Below are 6,000 nucleotides of genomic sequence, written 5' to 3' on the forward strand. Positions count from 1 at the left end.
TATCGCACCACCGCATCTACGTTCGACCAGCAAGTCCTCCGGCAAGAACGCACACACCATGTCGCCTTGATGGCTAAGCATGTGCATGTGTGCTTCATGCCCCCACAACGCTCCTTGTGATCCGTTCATCGCGCTGCATCCCCAATCTGGCCGGTGTGGCACTGTAATTTCGCCGGTGTGCAGACCTTCGTTTCCTCTGCTACTCCTCGTCAGACATTTTGTATTGCTGCTTGAAGTGGTATGGTCGTGCTCTGCTCGTTGAAGCCTGTAATTGGGGTTGCATGCTATAGACTCATGAGGTCCCTTTTCAATGTGGCTGCGTGGTAGCGATGCTCTCATGCGTGCTACGTCGGCTGTGCTCCAGCGGTCTTGCATTTGGCCGGGTTGAAGGATACCATATGTGTAGTAGCCACACGTGATTCAGATTTTGTTCACATTGGAAGTACAAGTGATTGTTGTTGGAAACAAATTTCCACTCTTTTGGAAGCATAATTTTCTTCGGTCAAAATGTATATGTAAAATTATTGGTATACTTTCTACCTGCAATTCAATTACCTATCAATGGTGTATCCAACATTGCTCTATTTTTCTTCCTACACATAAGAAAAATCTCTATTCCTAAGGGAGCAGTTGGTAGTCTCGCTTCCAGGTTTTTTTAGTCCCACCTTCCACGGTTTTTTTTCGTCCTAAAAAAATCTACGAAATTTCGTAGGTTAACCAGGGACAACTCCCACCTCCCAGGTTTTTTTCGTCCCACCTCCCATGTTTTTTTGGTACCTCGTCCCACCTCACACTAAGCCGCCACGAACCGCAAAAACCGCCTACCTTAGCCAAAACAACAAATCTCTCTCATTAATGCAATTTTCTTTAGGAAACAAATAATGGATTCTTTCCTACCTTAGCCAAATCAACGGATCTTTTCTATTAATGCAATTTGCTTTAGCAAACAAATAATAGATTCTTTCCTACCTTAGCCAAATCAACGGATCCCTCCCATTAATGCAATTTGCTTTAGCAAACAAATAATAGATTCTTTCCTACCTTAACCAAATCTACGAAATCTCTCTCATTAATGCAATTTGCTTTAGGAAACAAATAATAGATTTTCAGGAAACAAATAATCTCTAATCTCTAATAATTTCTACTCCTAATGAAACAGTTGGTAGTCTCCTCCCACCTTCCATGGTTTTTTTTGGTACCTCCTCCCACCTTCGCTGGTTTTTTTTCGTAGATTTTTTTCGTTCCCTCCCCTCACTTCATCGGTTTATTTTCGCGTCACCCTCTCACACAACGAAAGAAATCTAAACAGATCAGAACTTTTCATACTGGCGCAAGTTATTTAGTAATGTAGAATCAATCACGAACAATCTCTAAAGATCAAATCTAAATTAATTAACCTTACCTTAAATCACTCAGTTACATTAATTAGAAAACAAATAATTGATTTTCAAAAAATCGCTCAATCACGTAAACCTTACCTTAACTCACGGATGGTAATCAATCTCCAAACAAAGGAAACAATACATCGAGGGAGCAGTAAATAAACTCCCTTTCTTATGACATGTATATGATCTTTCCTTCCCTCTACGTTGTCGAGCGTTCTTGATTCTCGAGCCGATGCTTGGGCTGCGTCACTGGGTCGCGACGGTGCTGGAGGACGAGGACGGCGAGGCCGGGTGCCGCGGCACCGCGTTGGCCGCGGCCGGTGAAGGGGGCAAAGAAGGGCGGCTTCCCTGGCCCTGGCCATGGCCGTGACCCTGTGAGTTGGTGCGGTGGAAGTGGCACTTGAAGGACACGGCGTGGGTGGCCGACGCGCAGACGCGCTTGGAAGCGGGCCCGTGGCCCGTGACGGACGGCGCCGACGCCGACCCGGGCCACCTTCTCCGCGTATTCTTGAAGCTGTGGCTGGCCGATTTACATGAAATTAATTCCCTCAATTGTGGTGGCAAATATAATACACATAATACATATTGTTATGTACTAGCTTGTGTGTGTGAAATAGATGGATTATGGTCCCGTAGCCAATAAGATGGATATGTGTGTGTTAGAGAGAGAGAGGGAGAGGGGGAGAGAGTGAGGAAGAGGGAGGCAGAGAGTGTATGTGAGGAATTGATGATAAAAAAGGTCGCCAATGTCACTTATATATATGAGAATATTAATATTGAACTTTTAAAGTTAATGTGGCCCCGTTACAACGCACGGGTGTTCTTCTAGTTTTTATAGAAACCCACCCGAATGAGGAACCAGAAATTCATTCAATCCCGACGGGATTCGAACCCTGGCAGCCACCTGGTCCAGTCCCAGTCCAGCGGCACCCGAGAAATAAAACGGTTCGTTGGATTTGCCTTGATCCAACACCGCTCGCGCGGCCGGCCGAAGCTATCGTTGGATCTGCCTCGGTCGGCCGAAGTTTCGACGGCCTGGCAAACGTTTCCCTTTCAAAAGACCATCTCCAGAATTTATGAACAAGCTCCCTGCTCCGATAACACTACCAATGCTTGGCTCATCTGCTAGCTCATTTTAATTACTGTAATAAGATTTTATTTAGTTGGTTGGGCGAGCCCCTTGACTTTATTGTCAGTAAACTTTTAGATGATATAAACATTATTTAACTTTTAATAAAACTAGTCATGATGGCCTTTTCTCAAAAAAAATAATACTTAACCACAAATCTATTTTGTAAATTTAAAATAGTAGCTTCCCATGTTCTTTTGAAGAAATGGCGGTAATATTTACTGATATAAAACTGAGACTAGACTAGTAGTAGCTCCCTGTGTCCGGAAATTCACAGGAGCACATAAGTGCGGAGGGGCATTCATCTGCCAAGCTCTGCCGCCTGCTCGACTTTTCTCGCAATTTGTGAAGTAGATGAATCGACTTTTCTCGCAATTTGTGAAGTAGATCAATCGACTTTTCTCGCAATTTGTGAAGTAGATGAATCCGCACGACAGCACAATAAAAAACAAAAATCCTTAAAAAGCTTTAAGTTTCAACAATGAACCTTACGGTTTTTTTTCAACAAGTTTCAGAGATATAATTTTAAGCAATATTTTCTGTTGGTCGTAAACAAAAAATAATTGATTTTTATCATCACTCATACTAAGTTTAAAACAATAAAACATAACATATTTTTTCAAAAATCATCAAAATATGTTTACAATGAATCTTAGTGGTAAGTTTCCAGATTTTCACTGGATATTCCACCTTTTTGAAAAATCATCAAAATATATTTAAAATGGATCTTATCTGAAAGTGCGAGTTGCAAGAAACATGAATATGAAAACATAGCTTAATCTAAATTTATTGTAAAGAAATAAAACTTTAAAAATCGGAAGCCAAAATAAAAACTGGCACCAGGACCCTGAGTGCCCCTGCACTTGTGTGTCGTAAATCCTCGTCTCCCTGCGCCCATCAATTTTCATCAATTTTTGATTTTTAAAACTGAGTTCGGGATGACTGACTGTAAGTCAAATAAGTACGGAGTCTAAATAGGAGCACGATCACTTGAGACAACGAAGTTTTTTTTTTTGAGAAAGCAAAGCTTCATTACTCAACTGTGATGAGGCAAATCGCCCACAACACAAATGCCCACTTGGGCAGGTACATCGGTCTCCCACTCCATAAAGTGGTTTGGTTCACAAAAGCGGCCCGACTTGGCGAGCTCATGAGCTACCGAATTAGCATTACTCCTACAAACTGAAATAATAAAGTTGGAGAACCATAATTTCACTTGGAGCTTCATGTCCTTAATAACCGACGCATAAGTGGAGGATGTTGGGGAACATAGTAATTTCAAAAAAATTCCTACGCACACGCAAGATCATGGTGATGCACAACAACGAGAGGGGAGAGTGTTGTCTACGTACCCTCATAGACCGGAAGCGGAAGCGTTATAACAACGTGTTTGATGTAGTCGTACGTCTTTACGGCCCGACCGATCAAGCACCGAAACTACGGCACCTCCGAGTTTTTGCACACGTTCAGCTCGATGACGATCCCCGACCTCCGATCCAGCAAAGTGTCGGGGATGAGTTCTGTCAGCACGACGGCGTGGTGACGATCTTGATGTTCTACCATCGCAGGGCTTCGCCTAAGCACCGCTACAATATTATCGAGGATTATGGTGGAGGGGGGCACCGCACACGGCTAAGAGATCAATGATCAATTGCTGTCCCTCTGGGGTGCCCCCCTGCCCCTGTATATAAAGGAGTGGAGGAGGGGGCCGGCCAAGGAGGGTGGCGCGCCCAAGGGGGGGAGTCCAACTCCCACCAGGAGTAGGACTCCCCTTTTTCCTATTAGGAGTAGGAGAGGGAAGGAAGAGGAAGGAGGGAGGAAGGAAAGGGGGGGCGCGCCCCCTCCCTTGCTTCTTTCCCCTCCTTTCCACTAAGGCCCAATAAGGCCCATATACCTCTCGGGGGGTTCCGATAACCTCCCGGTGATCCGGTATTGTCCCAATCTTACCCGGAACCTTTCCGGTGTCCAAATATAGTCGTCCAATATATCGATATTTATGTATCGACCATTTCGAGACTCCTCGTCAAGTCTGTGATCACATCCGGGACTCCGAACAACCTTCGGTACATCAAAATATATAAATTCATAGTGAAACTGTCATCATAACGTTAAGCGTGCGGACCCTACGAGTTCGAGAACAATGTAGACATGACCGAGACACGTCTCCGGTCAATAACCAATAGCGGAACCTTGATTCTCATATTGGCTCCTACATATTCTACGAAGATCTCTATCGGTCAGACCGCATAACAACATACGTTGTTCTCTTTGTCATTGGTATGTTACTTGCCCGAGATTCGATCATCGGTATCTCAATACCTAGTTCAATCTCGTTACCGGCAAGTCTCTTTACTTGTTCCGTAATACATCATCTTGCAACTAACTTATTAGTTGCATTGCTTGCAAGGCTTAAGCGATGTGTATTACCGAGAGGGCCCAGAGATACCTCTCCGACAATCAGAGCGACAAATCCTAATCTCGAAATACGCCAACCCAACATGCACCTTTGGAGACACCTGTAGAGCACCTTTATAATCACCCAGTTACGTTGTGACGTTTGGTAGCACACAAAGTGTTCCTCCGGTAAACGAGAGTTGCATAATCTCATAGTCATAGGAACATGTATAAGTCATGAAGAAAGCAATAACAACATACTAAACGTGTTGGGGAACGTAGCAGAAATTCAAAAAATTTCCTACGTAACACCAAGATCTATCTATGGAGAGACCAGCAACGAGTAGAAAGGAGAGGAGAGTTTGCATCTACATACCCTTGTAGATTGCTAAGCGGAAGCGTTCAAGTGAACGGGGTTGATGGAGTCGTACTCGTCGTGATTCAGATCACCGATGATCAAGTGCCGAACGCACGGCACCTCCGCGTTCAACACACGTACAGCCCGGTGACGTCTCCCACGCCTTGATCCAGCAAGGAGGGAGGGAGAGGTTGAGGAAGACTCCATCCAACAGCAGCACAACGGCGTGGTGGTGGTGGAGGAGCGTGGCAATCCTGCAGGGCTTCGCCGAGCACCTACGGGAGAGGAGATGTGTCACGGGAGGGAGAGGGAGGCAACCAAAGGCCTTAGGTATGATTGCTCCTCCTTTTCCCCACTATATATAGGGCCAAGGGAGAGGGGAAGGGCGCAGCCATGCCCCCTCCTCCAAGGAAGGGGTGCGGCTAAGGATGGGGAGGAGTCCATCCTCCCCAAGGCACCTCGGAGGTGCCTTCCCCCTTTAGGACTCTTCCCTCTCCAAGTTTCCTTGCGCATGGGCCTCTTGGGGCTGGTGCCCTTGGCCCATGTAGGCCAAGGCGCACCCCCTACAGCCCATGTGGCCCCCCGGGGCAGGTGGCCCCACCCGGTGGGCCCCCGGGACCCTTCCGGTGGTCCCGGTACAATACCGATGACCCCGAAACTTGTCCCGATGGCCGAAACAGGACTTCCTATATATAAATCTTTACCTCCGGACCATTCCGGAACTCCTCGTGACG

This window comes from Triticum dicoccoides, chromosome 1A, assembly GCF_002162155.2.
Source record: "Triticum dicoccoides isolate Atlit2015 ecotype Zavitan chromosome 1A, WEW_v2.0, whole genome shotgun sequence".
NCBI lineage: Eukaryota > Viridiplantae > Streptophyta > Magnoliopsida > Poales > Poaceae > Triticum > Triticum dicoccoides.